This window comes from Calliphora vicina, chromosome 4 (assembly GCF_958450345.1).
Source record: "Calliphora vicina chromosome 4, idCalVici1.1, whole genome shotgun sequence".
NCBI classification, from domain to species: Eukaryota; Metazoa; Arthropoda; class Insecta; order Diptera; family Calliphoridae; genus Calliphora; species Calliphora vicina.
Window position 1 is genome coordinate 12,582,874 of NC_088783.1, and position 17,284 is coordinate 12,600,157.

At 29.4% G+C, this 17,284-nt stretch overlaps 1 protein-coding gene across 1 annotated transcript in view; it reads left to right on the forward strand.

Moving 5' to 3' along the window:
* LOC135956854 (uncharacterized) overlaps window positions 1-17,284 on the forward strand; it is a 163,017-nt gene that overhangs the window by 125,407 nt on the left and 20,326 nt on the right. The window contains exon 4 of the mRNA XM_065507448.1: window positions 14,809-15,761. The gene's annotated coding sequence lies outside the window, so the exon portion shown is untranslated. The remainder of the gene's footprint in view (window positions 1-14,808; window positions 15,762-17,284) is intronic.

Consider the following 17,284-nt stretch of genomic DNA (forward strand, 5'->3'; position numbering starts at 1 on the left):
TCACAGATCGAGATCCTTTTCTTAATTAAACGCTTTTTTCACGTTTTCTATAAATTTTAAATTTTGTTTTGTGTTCCAGTCCCACTGTTTGTTATGACGATATGTTGCTGCTACTGCGTATTCCTTTATCCTAAAGGAAAATATGTATGTAGTAGGTATATTTGTGTGATGTATGTATGTATGTATCTGCGAGCATGAGTATGAATGAATGCATTAAAAATGCCATACACGTCAACAATATAACAGAATTACCTCAAACATCGCAACCAAAACACAACAACAACAATGACAGTTCATGATGATGATGACGAACATATTTATGTACGTATGAGTGTGTGTCGGTGTGAGCAGGAATTTTATGCTACCTGCTGTTTGACTTTCCTTCATTTCGCTTTTAGTTTGCTGCGCTATATTATGAGAATATAAAAAGTTTATCAAAGAGTTTGTCATTTCATTTTGAAATTCCAATGGAAAATCTATATTTGAAATCTAAATTTTATAAAGTTTGCTCGTGGATTTTTTTTAAGAATGTTGTTTTTGAAAATCAGCAAAATCGGTCTATTAATGGTTCAGATATATTTGAGAAATTGTGTTTACTTCTTTTATGAAAAGTGAAAGGTATATAAAATTCGATATTGACACTGTCTTAGTCATTTATTTATTTTTTTTGCTTTTTATTACGTATGTATCTGTATCTATGTACGTTCAAAGTGAATCTGTGTGCTTTGTATGGCCTGAAGCCATACAACATACAGCCATTCAAACGACACGCATGAATGCAGAATTGCTATGACAATGTTTTTTTCATGCTGCTTTTAACATTGTTAAGGGAGCTGATAAATTCTGCATAAACAAATTTAACACAACAATTTCGTGAAGAAATTGCCAAATACAAGTAGTTTGGAGGAAAGCAATTCTTAAGTATTGTACATTCCACAAAATTGTTAAGTCGTTGTTTCACTACTAAAATAAACATTTTCTTGGATGTGTATTTGTTTTTGTTTTAAATTTATGAGACAGTGCTGAATTTAATTAAAGAAATATTTTCTTAGAAATATTCACAAAATTTAATCTTTGTTGCGCTTAAATTTCAACTTTAAGCATATAATTTAAAGCGGATTTGAAGGATAAGAAAAATAACACAAATTCAAGAAATTAAACTTATTTTAAAAGAAAATTTATTATGAAAATGTGAAATAGTGACTTAGTGTTTATGAGGAAATTTTGGTTTCATATCTTCATAGTAAAGGGTCTTCAAACAGGGACTGAACTTTAATAGTTGATACCGGCCATATTGCTGAAACTATATCTGTCAAGTTAGCTGCCAGATTGTTTTGCTGAATTATCTGAGACATATAAATACGTGGCCATTTTACGGTGAGGCCCATTTGTGGAAAAAGAATGTGTACGTCAAAAGATTAAATTGTCGAATTTGGAAAATTTTACATTTTTACGATGGAAGTGCTTAACGAAATACCCTTTATTATATTTTAAGAATTCTCCATCTAATTTTTCTCATATGTACAACAGTTAATTTTATTACAATTGTGCCAGTACTTCAAAAATTTTATTTGATTTAAATCAATCAATAAAATATATACCATAAATTTAACCATAAAATTAAACAAAACCTTTACAGAATTGTTTTCTTTTCATTAAAAACATCATTTGCAATTTCAATTTCTCCAACAATTACATTTTCAACAAGCAATTAAGTATTATTCTTAACAATTTTGAAAATAAAATAAAATTAGTTTATAAACCAATTTTAAGCCATAGATACAGACATCACAGAGAGCCAGAGAGAGAAGGTATTATCACATCAAATAGTTTTTATCTTTTAAAATAAGACACGACGCACACTTGTATAAACACTATTACTTACTCAATATACATAAATACTGTACAATGTACAATATATGTATGTATATAAAACACAATATCCATTTAACCTCTTTTTCTAAAAGTAATTGTTGTTGTTGTGTACAGCAATTGATTTACAAAAAAAAAAAAAAACAAACAAAACCCTGTTAGTCATACTTAATAGAGATGATGAGACCCTTTTTGAAAAAACACAAATACTGTCTTAGATACTTTAGTTTAGATTTTAAATCTTTTCTAAATATGTCTGTCTATTGAAGTGTGTATGTATGTGTTTAACACCCACACATACACACTTGTTTGTTATGCATATATAAAGCATAAAATATTTAATACTTTTGTTAATACGTCTTTATAATCTTTACCAAATACATTGTGTGTTGTGTCTACCTCCCTCCTTCTTTAGCAACTAAATTATACAAACAAAAACTATAAAACAAATATTTTGCTAGTTAGTGTTAAACAACCATAGGGTCGTCAATCTGTGTTTTATGTTTTCTAATAATACAAGTTTAGAAAGTATTTCCGTTAGATTATTCATGAGACTTCTAGAAGATGGCGCCTAGTATATAAATAGTAAGAGCGAGTTGTGAGCGAGTCTGTATATCGTAGGTGCTGTTTGATTTAACATCAATTATTTAATTTAAATAGTAAATAAGGAGTTGTTACAATTTTTAAATTACTTCCCGCTTTTACTGGCAATTAAAAAAATCAGATCTTTTTCAAGAAAATAAACCAAGGTTTTTAAAAGAAAAAAACGTAACATTATTTCTAAACTTCTGAATATTAGCTAAGTAGTTGACCTGTTATTGTACTTTCAAGAATTTTAACATGGACATTTCATTGCCATGAACTTACTCTGTTTATACCACTGTACAATTGAATGCTGCACAGTGTTTTAGAAAAAAAAGAGGGAAAGAAATTTGTAACTTCTTAGTCCAATTTGAATGAAATTTGGCATTTACAAAGAAGAGTCGAGTTTGAGTTTTGAATTTTTTTGACTACATGGGCCCACCAACGGTACTTCCAGGGGTCCCCAAAGTGGGACACCTTGGGTATGTTCATTTTAAAATGATCCTATTTTTTCGTGTTCCGAAAAAAATTACATACATATATAGAATCTTCTCGACGAGCACTACAAAAAATATTGTCGTAGCTATCAATTATCTCTTATAACTTAGCATATATTCGCGTTTGAAAATTAATTTGTCAACATTTTTACCCACCTTACTCCAGTTTTTTGATAACAGAGGCTACAAATATTTCCCAATTTTCTCCATTTTTCTTTTATTGGACTAACAATAAAAGGTATTGTTTAAAAATGGTAACTGAATCCAATGTTATACTCAATTGAATTTAAAAATTAAAAAAATGGGATTTTTCGCAGTTTTTTGGGAAAAAAAAGTACTTTTTTTCTTTTTAAGTTATTTAAAAAAATTCGAAGAAGGTATATTAGGAATTTATATAAGTTAGAAAAGCTAACTTCACATTAAATATTCTAAATGAAAACAAATTTGAAAATTATTGATACCGAGGGCACCAGGTCCAACCAAAAAACGAATATATTTTATGTAAAATTGAAATTTAGAGTAAAAATTCTCAAATCGCATAGTCGATATCAAAATATCGTATACCATTGTATATGGCCAACTACGTTCTTAATTATTTTGTAAAAGGTTCCGATAACCTTGCCCCTGGTATGGGTATTAAGCTAAAAACAAAAAGATCTCATTCTTGGGATTTATTCAAAACACTCTTTTAAGAATTGCGGGATTCCTGATTACAAATTTCAAAATTTGTTTTTATTCTTCTATTTTCAATAGAAAAATCTTTATTAAAGTTAAATTTCTTAAATAAAAATTTATTCCATGAATTTTTTAATTGTCTAAAGTCATATATATTTTTGAAAAATAGACAAAATGTCCTATCTATTAATATATAACATGTCTGCGTTATGTTTTTTATGCGGTAAATTAATTAGGGAAAACTTAACAATTCACAATTCTTTTTCTATACCACTGCGCGTCCGTCTGACTGAATCTAATTAGATTAAATGTTTTTAGTGGATTTCATTCTATCCAATGTTGAATGCATTGAAATTGATTGTGATATACCAGTTATTCCACCAAACCAATCTAACAACTGTCTCCTGCATATGGGTATCCAATGGATACTATCCATACAACATTTGGGGTATTGGCCCGTAATTGGTCAAGTTGGGCTCTTTAGCTTTAAAATTGTAATTCGAATAGGGTATCATATTATCGGGTTGTCTAATTATATTTTCAAAACAGACTGACTTGCCCCCTATTTACAATACTGGGTAATACTATAATTCTGTTTTGGTTGTTCTATCCATCATATACATATGTATGTATTGTGATGCTTTTAAAGATAACCTTCAAGTTGCCTTGTGAGCTCATTATGCCTTTGTACGAGTTGTATGTACAACAACAATAGCAATAAGACACAGGGAATAATATTTAGCAGCAGCAGCAACAACAACAGCATTCAGTTGCCACTGAACAGCAAATAATAACAAAAACAGCAAAAAACTAAAGTGGAGAAACAAAAAAAAAAATAAAATAAAAAAAAAACTGAATAAAGTTAAGTTTTCTTTTTGTGTTATTATCACGATTGTATAATCAAAAGAACCTTATAAATATCTACTTACTTATACATGCACACAATCACTAACATAGACAGGCAATCACATACATATACATACATATACACTCCCCAGCAGTTCTAGGAGACAGTACGGAACTAGTGATTTTACCCATTATTTAGGGTGGGAGCTAGTTACTTCAATAGCCACGTGACTAGTAATTTTAACACGTGCATGTCCTAAGCAGGGGGTCAATTGACCCTTTTTATTACAATGTGACTATCTGATAGCTGATCGAAAGTAGTCAACGCTTCTGGTGGGTAAAATAAAGTCCAGTACAAAAAAGTTTGAAGTGACTTCTCCATAGGTTACTAAGAGACACTAAAGTGACTATTGACTTCATGCTATGTTACATGGGATATCAGTATACTTAAGCAAAAATAAAAATAAACTGTATGAGATTTATATTAACACAATTTGTATAAAACCAGTTTGTATGAATTACTCACAAAATGTTTAAAGTATCTACACTCTAGATTACTTAGAGACACTTAAGTGTCAATTGTCTTCAAGCTAGACTACTTGGGATGTATAAAGTAACCAATTGTCTTCTCTCTGCACTACAAAATGGACACACGTATCAAATGACCAAAATATATATGTAAATTGGAGTCAGCCAAGTGATAAGACATTTGTGACAATTACTGTCTTTAAGGGATACATTGACTACTTGCTTAACTGCTGGGATGCTTCTAGAGTATATGTATATAAATTTCGTAGATGTATTGTTTGTCTAATGTATAGATAGATGGGACCAAACGAAAACTAATATGTAGAGAGTAGAAAAAAAGGATATTTTATTCCTTTTTTTGATAAGTTTATAAATTAAGCCAAAAGTAATAGTACATATAAATACTAAGCTAGAAAAAAGGGGCAGTTATTTAACCTAGAAAAGGAATAGTAACATTATGTTGGATACAATCAAATTAAATTTAAAATACAAGTAAAATAAATTAACTTTTGCTTTTTTAATACATGTTAGTGTGTATGTAAAAACAATTGAAATTAATGTTTAACCCCAGAGACCACAACAGAAAAAATGGGTTTTAAAATTAAATTCTGATAGGAGTTACATTTATGAGGGATTCCATGATAAAATGTAGGTTTAGTGTTTGAAAATTATGAACATTTTAAAATTGCAATATTATTTGTTACTTTATCTCAAAAGAGAAGCAGCGTATAGACGGCGTATCTTTTGAACGCGGTTTTTGTTTTTAATAACTCATATATCATTTATTTCTGTCATTATTTTCACTTATGGCGTTTTGTTTTCTGTCACAAAATATTGTACCATTTATTATAAGTTACCCATACCCTCATAATGTGTTGCATTTTTAACGATCACAATAGAATAAAATTCATTACCATTTATTCAATTTTCTTTTATGTAGCTTCTAAATGTTATAGAACTATACTTTTTGCTTCCATTTTAACACTTGTAATAAAAAAATACAAAAATTGTGTCATTAACATAAACGAACTTCAAAAACAATAACGAGAAAAGCTATACAAAAAGTGTTGCCTAATCTAATCTCCTGTTAAAATTGAGGGTGAAACATGTAGCATATATTCAGGGTTTTAGAGCAACATTATTTGAAAAGAACACGTTTTACGCTTACCAAACTACAGTTTTTTCAGAAAAGAACACAAAGAAAGGTAAATGGCAGAATAAAGGCATCATTTATGCCAGAAAATAAAACACCATTAGTTATTGAACATTATAGTGTACAATAAAGTGTTTTTTTGCTTCGAAAATGTCAAATATGGTGATCTATACGTCTGTGAGACCGGGTGTGTTAAAAAATCGAAAATACATATGTATTTATTCTTCATTATTGTTTTTAACAAATTTTATGAATTCTAAAATTGAAGGAAAATATCTTAAGTTGTTTAAATATCTTTGTTTTATTGTCAAAAAACATAAATTTAAAAAAAAATTTGACTATTAGTGCATTAGACCGGGGTCACCATTTATGAAAGTTTTTAATTTGAAAAAAGTTCCGCTGAAGCACACCGATTGCTCATCGAAGTTTATGGTGGATGTGATCCATCGGTTTCAACGTGCGAGAGATGGTTTGTGCGGTTCTGAAGTGGAGATTTTTAATACGGAAGACAAAGATCCCCAACGCCAGCCAAACAAGTTTGAAGATTAAGAGTTGGAGGCATTACTACATGAAAATTGTTGTCAAACTCGACAAAAGCTTACAAAATTATTGGGAGTTACTCAATCAGCAATTTTAAAAACGTTTGTAAGCAGCAGGATTCATCCAAAAGCAGGGAAATTGGGTACCATACGAATTAAAGCTGATAAGATCTTAAAAGACGATTTTGCATGTCTGAAACTATGCTTGAATGCTCAAAAAGAAAATCATTTCTGCACCGAAAATTTACTTGAAAAATGGATCCATTACGATAGCCTAAGAGACCATGTGTATAGACACCAAAGCCAAATATCCATGGTGCTAAGGCAATACTCTGTATTTTATGAGAGCAAAAGGGTCCTATCTAGTGTTTATAAACCGGTTAACCGGTTAACCGAAAAACCGGTTTTTCTTCGAAATCTCGGTTTTTTGCGAACCGGTTAATTTGAAATGTTGATTTTCGGTTAACCGGTTTATCCGGTTTTTATCACTCGGTTAACCGGTTTTTAAAATTTAGGTCTAAACTTAAGAAATCTCATGGTTTTGTGCATTTTTTATATTCATTGTACACACATTATTGGTCTGATTTGAAACCTAAACTAATGACTTACAATACAAACCTATTTAGAGCCATTATTACCAACTTGCCGTTATAGTTAAAGGTAACTTTAAGCAATACAAAAAGGTACCCTTAAAGGTCACTTTAACTATAACGGCAAGTTGTAATAATGGCCCTTAGATTGATATTTTTAAGAATTTCAATGATTCTAAATAGTAGAGGACGATGGGTTTACTTAAAAACGTTTTCAGAATAAATTGCACATAATGAAACTATTAAAAATTAAATTCCGCATAATTCTAGAAGTTAATCTAAATCTTCGTTAGCTTAGTGTACAAAGTCCTTTTCAGAAATATTACAGGAGAGACAAAAAACGTTCTAAAATCCATGATTTGGAATATTTATGAGATCTGATAATGGAGTTTTATTACTTACATATTTGGTATGATTTATAATGACAAATAAACAGTAAGAAGAAGTGCGTTTGCATATTATAGGTCCTTTTTTGGGACTTGTAACATTTTCTGTTTCATATCAGAATGTCGAGGTGATAATAAATTTCAAAATTTTCAAATATTTAATTAAAAAATTGATTTATATTTTTTGGTTGAAATTTAATGAAAAAAATTAGTATTATATAGTTAGTAACAAATTTATATTCAATTCCATTTCACTGAGATAATAATTTTGAAATTTTTACAAAACAAAATGGACTTAGCACTTTTGTATATTCATAGTTATTTATATTAACCATTCCTGACAACTAAAAACTACAAATTTTAAAGCTGTGTATATAATAGGACATTTTATGTTTTTATACATATATGACGGTTAACCGGTTAAACCGGTTTTTTCAATGTCGGTTAACCGAAAAACCGGTTTTTTAAAAAAGGCCAATTTTCGGTTAACCGACAAACCGGTTTTTTAAAAAGTCGGTTTTTTATAAACACTAGTCCTATCTATTATAAGCTGCTGAAATCTGTTGAGAATATCACAGGGAATTTGTACCGAAAGCAATTTTTTTTTAACAAACACAAAATACGAAGCGTTTTGATGGCCTGCAGATACAATATGAGTATCTGGCGGGAATCGAACCCGCAATCCTCATATTTATCTTCAAGCGAAGATTGCAGCAAATTATCTTCAAGCGAAGATTGGCAGAAAAACGACGAGATTATGCGATCAGACATGAAACTAAAATATCCATCATGACAGTGGGCTATAGTAAGTTGGACATATAATGGGTCAAAATCGGGAAAAAAAATTTTTAACCTGATTTTTTTTGCATCAAAAAAATTGTTTAGTCATAAATTCTTTTTCCAATATTTTTTTTTAAATTTGAAAAAAAATTAAAAAAATTAATAAACAATATTGAAAAAAAAAATTAAATTTTGTTTAAAAAAAAATTTAGATTTTTTTTGAAATTGATAATTTTTTATTCAATGATTTATAAATTTAATAAACATATTAGCAAAAAAAAATATATATTTTTTTCCTTTCAATGGCTTATGAATGTAGCTTTCTTGACCGTGGAAATATTCATATTGGTATTAAATCTATTTGCCAACACAATGCTATCGAAAAATGTAAGCAATAATAAAAATTGCTAAGTCACGTTCTAGATAGTGGAACTGCACATACATTTCTCTATTTAAAAAGGTAGTTTGAGCGATTTGAATTAAATATCATTTACAATTTTCTATTAAAGGTTTTGTTTACATACTATATTCATTCATATTAAAATCTTTCAACATAAATTACACGTTTTTCAATAATTAAAATACCACAATAACAATAGCATGTTCGAGTGCAACCAAAGAAACTTGGATAACTGTTCTAATTTCTTCTATGGACTAATACAAAAAAACAACTTATTTTTATTACTTATTCAAGCATTACATTCGCAATACCAACGCAACCATATTAACACAAAGAAAAACAGAAATCAACACATGCAACATGTATGTGAACGGAAATTGTAACATTAAATGCTTTTCCTGCATAAATAATTAGACTTCCTGTGAGTAAAAAAAAAAATCAACAATAATAAAGTATATAAACAAATGCACACACTCTTACATACATGTACAGTAGGGTGGACCCTTTTTTGATTTCGGAAACTACCTTTGTTCTCCAACATTTGAACCTCTAAAGGTGCAAAATAAAGGCCACCCTAATACACAGGCATTGTTAATACAGTCACATGCAAAGTATGTGAAATGAAATCAACATTTCAAAATGAAACTTTATAATAATGAAGCTAATTTGTAGAAGAAAATTAAAACTGAGCATATAAAACATGAAAACAAGACTTTCAATTTATACAGGAAAATTAAATTGAGCAAAACAAGCGATAGAATTCAAATACAATTCAAAGCCTCATTCATCAAAATGATTAACCGCCGGTTATGATAATTGTTTTCGTATTTTAATATTAAAGTAATTTACCTAACTACATATAAGTAATCAAGTTTAAAAATAATAAATAACTATGGAGTTAATCTATCATATTTATAATCTTCCTTAGAAATTCAAATGTTTTTCTCAAAAGTAAAAAAATAACACTATTGAGTTATAAATAAACCATGTACAGATTTAATTAAAATGTTCTTGAATTAACTTTTTTTATATAAAAGCATAAAACATACATATTTCATATTTAATTCAATAAAACTATAAATAAATGTCAAAAACATTTCTTAACATTTATTAAATTTGCTAGTGTAGAGTGAGAGCAAAGAACTAAAATAAAATTTATAAATTTGTCTTAACAAGATGAAATTTAAATGGCAACAAAAAGGAAAAAGGTTGAACTATTGGGTAGAGGTTGCAAAGTTGTAGAAGGAATAAAAATGTTATTTGTTTCCTAAAAATATTATGGATTTTTGTTCATAACAATAGTACAACTACAAACAATCATAGAAAGCAGCAATGAATCTGGATAACAATTTATCATAATAGTTTCATAATTTAGCAATTGTATTGAAAATTTTAGTGGTTAAGATGAAAAATAATTTCGCATTTAAGAATTGTATGTTAATCACAGTCTGGCTAAATGTAGTTAATTTGGCCATCACCTACACCAACGCCATGTTAAAGAGTTTTCTTTCATATAAAGTATTAGAACCATAGATAAATACACATAGAAAGGAAACTCTCCTGACAAGGACCTAACTCAGTTGTCGAAAACCTAAGTTGTGATAATATATTAGTAAATAAAAATATATGGAAACTATGCTGAAAAATTACTCAAAATAATCACAAATACTAGTGTTGTTATACCCTTCACCATCGTGAGAAGGGTATATATAAGTTTGTCATTCCATTTGTAATTTCTACTTTTTTCATTTCCGACCCTATAAAGTATATATATTCTGGATCCTTATAAATAGCGGAGTCGATTAAGCCATGTCCGTCTGTCTGTCCGTCCGTCAGTCTGTCTGTCTGTTGAAATCAATTTTATAAAGACGCCAGATATCTTCGGGATCCAAATCTTCAATAATTCTGTCAGAAATACTTTCGAGAAGTTTGCTATTTACAATCAGCAAAATCGGTCCACAAATGGCTGAGATATGAGGAAAAAAACAGGACAACGTCGATTTTTGACCTATATCTGGATTACTAAGACATTACTATAGACAATATGGATATCTAATGATAGATATTTCAAAGACATTTGCAACGACGTATATAAGACCATAGTAAGTTGGACCTACAATGGGTCAAAATCGGAAAAAATATTTTTTAACCCGATTTTTTTTTCTCACAAAAAAAAAATTGAAAAAACAGAAAAAAAAAAATTTAATTTAAAAAAATTAAAATAACAATCGAAAAAAATTTTTTTCCAAAAAAAAATAATTTTGTTTACCTAAAAATATTTAAAATTTTGGAGTATAATTTGGTGAAGGGTATATACGATTCGGCACAGCCGAATATAGCACTCATACTTGTTTTTGATTTCACATAGTTTTTTCTACTAATACATTCTTACCACTTAGGTTTCTGACAACTGAGTTAGGTCTTTGACAGGAGAGTTTCCGCATTTCACATTGTCTTTTTTACTAATACATTCTTGTTTTTTTACAATTGAGTTAGGTCTTTGACAGGAGAGTTTATGTGCATTTCTCTATGATTAGAACTATAATCGGTCCTTTCCAGCTAGGAACCAATCTCCGGGACAGTTAAACAATCTTAACTAATTTTCTACTTGAGCAGCTTTTAAAGAAACAACTTGTTTTCCCAGACAACAAAAATGTATGTGTATGTGCTTTTGTGTATGTATATGTGTATTTTATTTAAGGATTTATGTTGACTTCCTTTTATCCCATTTTTTGCTTTAGTTCTATAGTATTTTGTCTTGCCTTTTCCTTGCTTATGTTGTTATTTTAGAGAACAATATTTGAAAAGGAGTTAGAGAATGAAAGAAAGAGAATAAGCAAATAAAATTGTTTGGGCTGGTGTTTCGAATCGTTTTATTGACAAGTGTTATTAATCCGTTTGTCAAATAGTACAATTTCACAATTTACATGAATAACAAATACTTTCTTTCGCCTGCAAACTCACTTGGCAAATACAAATATTTAACTTTGGATATGTTTAGATTTTTCTTTCTTTTTTTAAACGGCTGTAAATGGTTTAAGGGTTTTGAGAAGATAAACTTACACAAGAGAGGCCTCATAAGGACAAAACAAAGGATTCGCAAAAATTTTTATTTTATGTTTATGATTTTTTTTCATGTGACTAAAACGAAGATTAAGTTTGGACAGTAAAAAGTTATACGATTGTTGGCAAATTTGGGGTATAAATATATCCACATTGAACAGAAAATTTGGACTATATATAGATTCCTGACTGACACAAAAATTTAACTGTAAATAAGTTTACATTTGATAGAAAAATTGGACTATAGATATTTTCCCACTTTAACAGAAAATAGATTGATGAGTAGTAAAAAAATTTGAACTATAAATAGTTTAAATGTGACTGACTATATATGTATACTTAGAACCACGTTTGATACAAAAGTTCAACTGGAAAAAGATCCTGGATTAGAAAAGATTTTAAAAAGAAATTACTATTGATATAATTGATTTTAATATGACTTTTGGCTGTAAAATTATTCATGAACAATAGATGCACGATTGCAAAGAATATGGACAGTAAAAATATGAAGGATTTATAATGAGTTTGGACAGTAAAAATATTATGGATTTATGAATAGTTTAAACTGTATCAAGTAATAGAGCTATATTCGGATGTGCCAAATCTTATATAACCCTTCACCAAAATATACTTTAAAATACAAATTTTAAATATTTTAAAAATAATTTTTTTTTTTATTTTTCTTTCAAATTTTTTTTTTATTTTTTTTTTTGTAAAACAAATTTTATGTAAATTTTTTTCTCAAAATTAATTTTTTTAAATTTATTAGTGAAAAAAAATTTCTGATCAAAAAAAATTTTTTTGTAAAAAAAATTCGGGTTAAAAAATATTTTTTCGGATTGTATAACTATGGCGTTATATATGTTGAAAGGAACTTTGAAATATCTATTATTAGATATCCATAGTGTCTTAATGGCTTAGTAATCCAGATATAGATAAACAATAGATCAATAATCGAGGTTGTCCTGGTTTTTTCTTTATATTTCAGCCATTTGTGAGCTGGTTTTCTCGATTTTAAATAGCAACCGAACCGGGTCTATATCGGATATATTGCTGTATGAATCATGTATGTAAGTTATTTGGGGGCTACAAAAAATTGATTTCAACACACAGACAGACATGGCAATATCGGCTATGTGGGGTCGCAAATGAAAAATGTATATATTACAAACGGACAATCTTATCTACCTTTACCACTCATGGTATAAATTTATTTACTAATGATAAATACTTAGTTCAGTAAAAAGATCCAAAATTGATAAAGAGTTTCGTTAGTACACAGAGAAAACAGATTCGTGATAGCAACCGAATTTGTTGCCAATCGAATGATTCGGTTGCACACATAGAATTTTTCAGTTCTAAAAACAGAAAGTCAGTTGATAAAGAAGAATTTATGTTGAGGCAACCAAACTTTAGTTACACCTTACAAAATATTGTAGCCACAACTGTAAAATTCGGTAACTAAGATAGAATCATTCGATTGGCAACAAATTCGGTTGCTATCACGAATCTGTTTTCTCTTTGTAAAAGTATCTAAGATTGAGGAGAGTTTGGTCAGTAAAACAAACCAAGATTGATAGAGTTTAAGACTGGAATATATGCAGGATTGAAAGAAATTTTAGACTATAAAAAGATTCAGGATTGAAAAATAATCGACTATAAAAAGATCTACAAAGATCTGGGTGTATGACTAAAAAATGAGGGATTTAAAACTGTTGGCTTTTATTTTGAAATATTTGTACAATAAAAATTTATTCAAAGTATTCCCATTTTTCTGGTAACATATGGATTCCGAGCCAAAAGAACTGCTGATCTTTTGAGGCCAATAACAAATCTAGCCAATATCGGATGCTCTGTTCCAAAGTGAAGCGTTTCGCAGAGAGAGCGTTCTGCTTCGATCGAAACAAATGGTAGCCGGATGGGTCAAGATCTGGACTATAAAGCAGGTGTGGCAGAACTACCGAACTACTTCTTTCTAAACAGTTTTTAACAGGTATGCAACATGTGACCTAGAGTTGTCATGATGTAATATTACGGTTTGGCCGCATATTCTGGACGTTTTTCGGTCAATGCTCGCTTTAAGCAAATCAGTTGCTTTCGATTGAGGTTCCCTGTGATGGTATGGGAAGATTTGAGCTGCTCATACTAGATAGGACGCTTTTGCTCCCACCAAATACAGAGCATTACCTTAGCTCCATGGATATTTCGATTTGGTGTAGATTCTGCTGGTTGGTCGGGCTTCGGGTTATCGTAATGGATTCATTTTTCATTTCAAGTAATGATTCGGTGCAAAAATGATTTTCATTTATAGCGAAGCTGCTCTTCAGACATACAAAATCGTCTTTCAAGGTCTCTCAACTTCAGTTCATATGGTACCCAATTTCTTTGCATTTGGATGAATCCTGCTGCTTGGAAACGTTTTGAAATTGGTGATTGAGTAGTTCCCAATAATTTTCTAGCTCTTGTTGATTTTAACTATATCATTCATGGAGTTATACCTTCATTTCTCGGTGTTCAAACTTTTTTGGCTGGCCTGTGCATGTCTTCCGTATCAAAATCACGACTTCTGAGCCGCATAAACCATCTATCTTATATTGAAACCGATGGAATACATTCAACATAAGCTTCGTGAGTTGTTTATATACCTTCAAAATGTTAATGGTTCACACTGAAATACTACTGAAGTTATCGCCTGTACACAAAATAATTAACATGATAAATATATATTGTAACAGTTTCACTAAGTATTCAAACTTTCAGTATATACTGTTATTTGCCTACAACTTATAAAACATAATTAATCTTATAGTTAGTAATAGCTAAGTTTTGTAATAAATAACCATCTAAAACTTTTTAATAATAATTATGATTTTGTTTAAACTCTTCCGCACTTACAGGTTTCGAAACAAACTGTCTTCTAACTTGAAGGAACTAATACTTAAGCAAAAACAAACCCAACTACAACTACAAAGTAACCAACCTATACTTAATTTTTGTGGAATTTGGTGTTTTAATTTTACTGGGTAATGACACATAATGGCTGGTAGCCTTCAAAGGCCACCCTTCGAAATTATTCCTACATATAAATGCAGCACATCTAAATATAAATCAATAATAAAATACCAAAAACTACGTTCCCAACGTTCGAAAGGGAGTCAGCACAACTGGACCAGCCACCAAAACCCACAGCAATTACATCAACTGTTAAAACAGTTGAAATATTGTCAAAGTTTGTCTTTGGATAAGTTGCTCCTGTTGTTGCCCTCGTCGTTGTCATCATTCTCTAATGACAGTTGTTGGACAGCAACTGAAAACAAAAAGTATCATACAAATTTAGCAACCACTACAACAGCAATAAACTATGTACAACAACAAGTACAACAACAGCACAAAAAACAGCAACAATTGCATCTACAATTATTACAAATTCTCAACAAAGTTTTTAAATCATCAAAGTTTCGTAAAAATTTGCTAAATCGCAAAAAATTTCAACTAAAGGAAATACTATTCTATAAAAAAAATCAATTGTATGGGAAATAGTTTTGATTTATCACACACTCACACACACCAATTATAGTTTCGCCCAAATCCCAATACCAAACTAACAAACGAACATCAATTAAAGTGTCCACCAAATGCCTGATGTTCTTTTGGAGAAGCCAGCTGAGAAATTTGAGTGCAAGTAGACGATCAGTCTACCAAAGAAATAATGTAAACAAGTACAACGACCCAAGCAAAGAGTTAATTAACTGAAGACAAATAAAAGTGTTGCAGCACAACAAAAAACAGGTGAAACAAGAAACTTTACTTTAATTCGAAAGATCATCCAGAGGGGGAAAAATGAAACATTGTGAGTATGGAATTTAAGCTATGTTGAAAAATATTTTATTAAATTATAGTGGTTAGATTTATCTAACCATAACTATAGCCAGGAGTGATAGACAATTTGAACTAGAAAATAATCCTTTACGTCCACAATTGTTAGACAATTCTAACTATAGAAGATTCGAGCAATAAAATTATCCAGAATTAAACTAAAATGTAGAGCTATTGATACAATATTTGAACCATAAAAACTAGATTCAAAGACTTTTAAAATATCCACGATTGGTTGTAGACTGAAAACATAATAAGATCCACGATTGAAAAAACTAACTCTAAATTGATCTAGGATTGATAGAAGATTCGAACCATAACAAGTCCATTTTTGCAAAAGAAATTTTGAACAATAAATAGATGCACGATTGATAGAAGACTCGAACCATAACAAGTCCATTTTTGCAAAATAAATTTTGAACAATAAATAGATCCACGATTGAACGAAATTTTGAACAATAAATAGATCCACGATTGAAAGAAATTTTGAACAATAAATAGATCCACGATTGAAAGAAATTTTGAACAATAAATAGATCCACGATTGAACGAAATTTTGAACAATAAATAGATCCACGATTGAAAGAAATTTTGAACAATAAATAGATCCACGATTGAACGAAATTTTGAACAATAAATAGATCCACGATTGAAAGAAATTTTAAACAATAAATAGATCTACGATTGATAGAAGATTCGAACCATAACAAGTCCATTTTTGCAAAAGAAATTTTGAACAACAAAAAGATCCACGATTTAAAGAAATTTTGAACAACAAAAAGATCCACGATTTAAAGAAATTTTGAACAACAAATAGATCCACGATTGATAGAAGATTCGAACCATAACATGTCCATTTTTGCAAAAGAAATTTTGAACAATAAATAGATCCACGATTGATAGAAGATTCGAACCATAACAAGTCCATTTTTGCAAAAGAAATTTTGAACAACAAAAAGATCCACGATTTAAAGAAATTTTGAACAATAAATAGATCCACGATTGATAGAAGATTCGAACCATAACAAGTCCATTTTTGCAAAAGAAATTTTAAACAACAAAAAGATCCACGATTTAAAGAAATTTTGAACAATAAATAGATAGATCGATTGATAGAAGATTCGAACCATAACAAGTCCATTTTTGCAAAAGAAATTTTAAACAACAAAAAGATCCACGATTTAAAGAAATTTTGAACAATAAATAGATAGATCGATTGATAGAAGATTCGAACCATAACAAGTCCATTTTTGCAAAAGAAATTTTAAACAACAAAAAGATCCACGATTGAAAGAAATTTTGAACAATAAATAGATCCACGATTGAAAGAAATTTTGAAGTATGAATAGATCAATGATTGTTGAACTATAAATAGTTTAAAGAAAATTTTGAGCAATAAATAGATCCACGATTTAAAGAAATTTTGAACAATAAATAGATCCACGATTTAAACAAATTTTGAACAATAAATAGATCCACGATTGATAGAAGATTCGA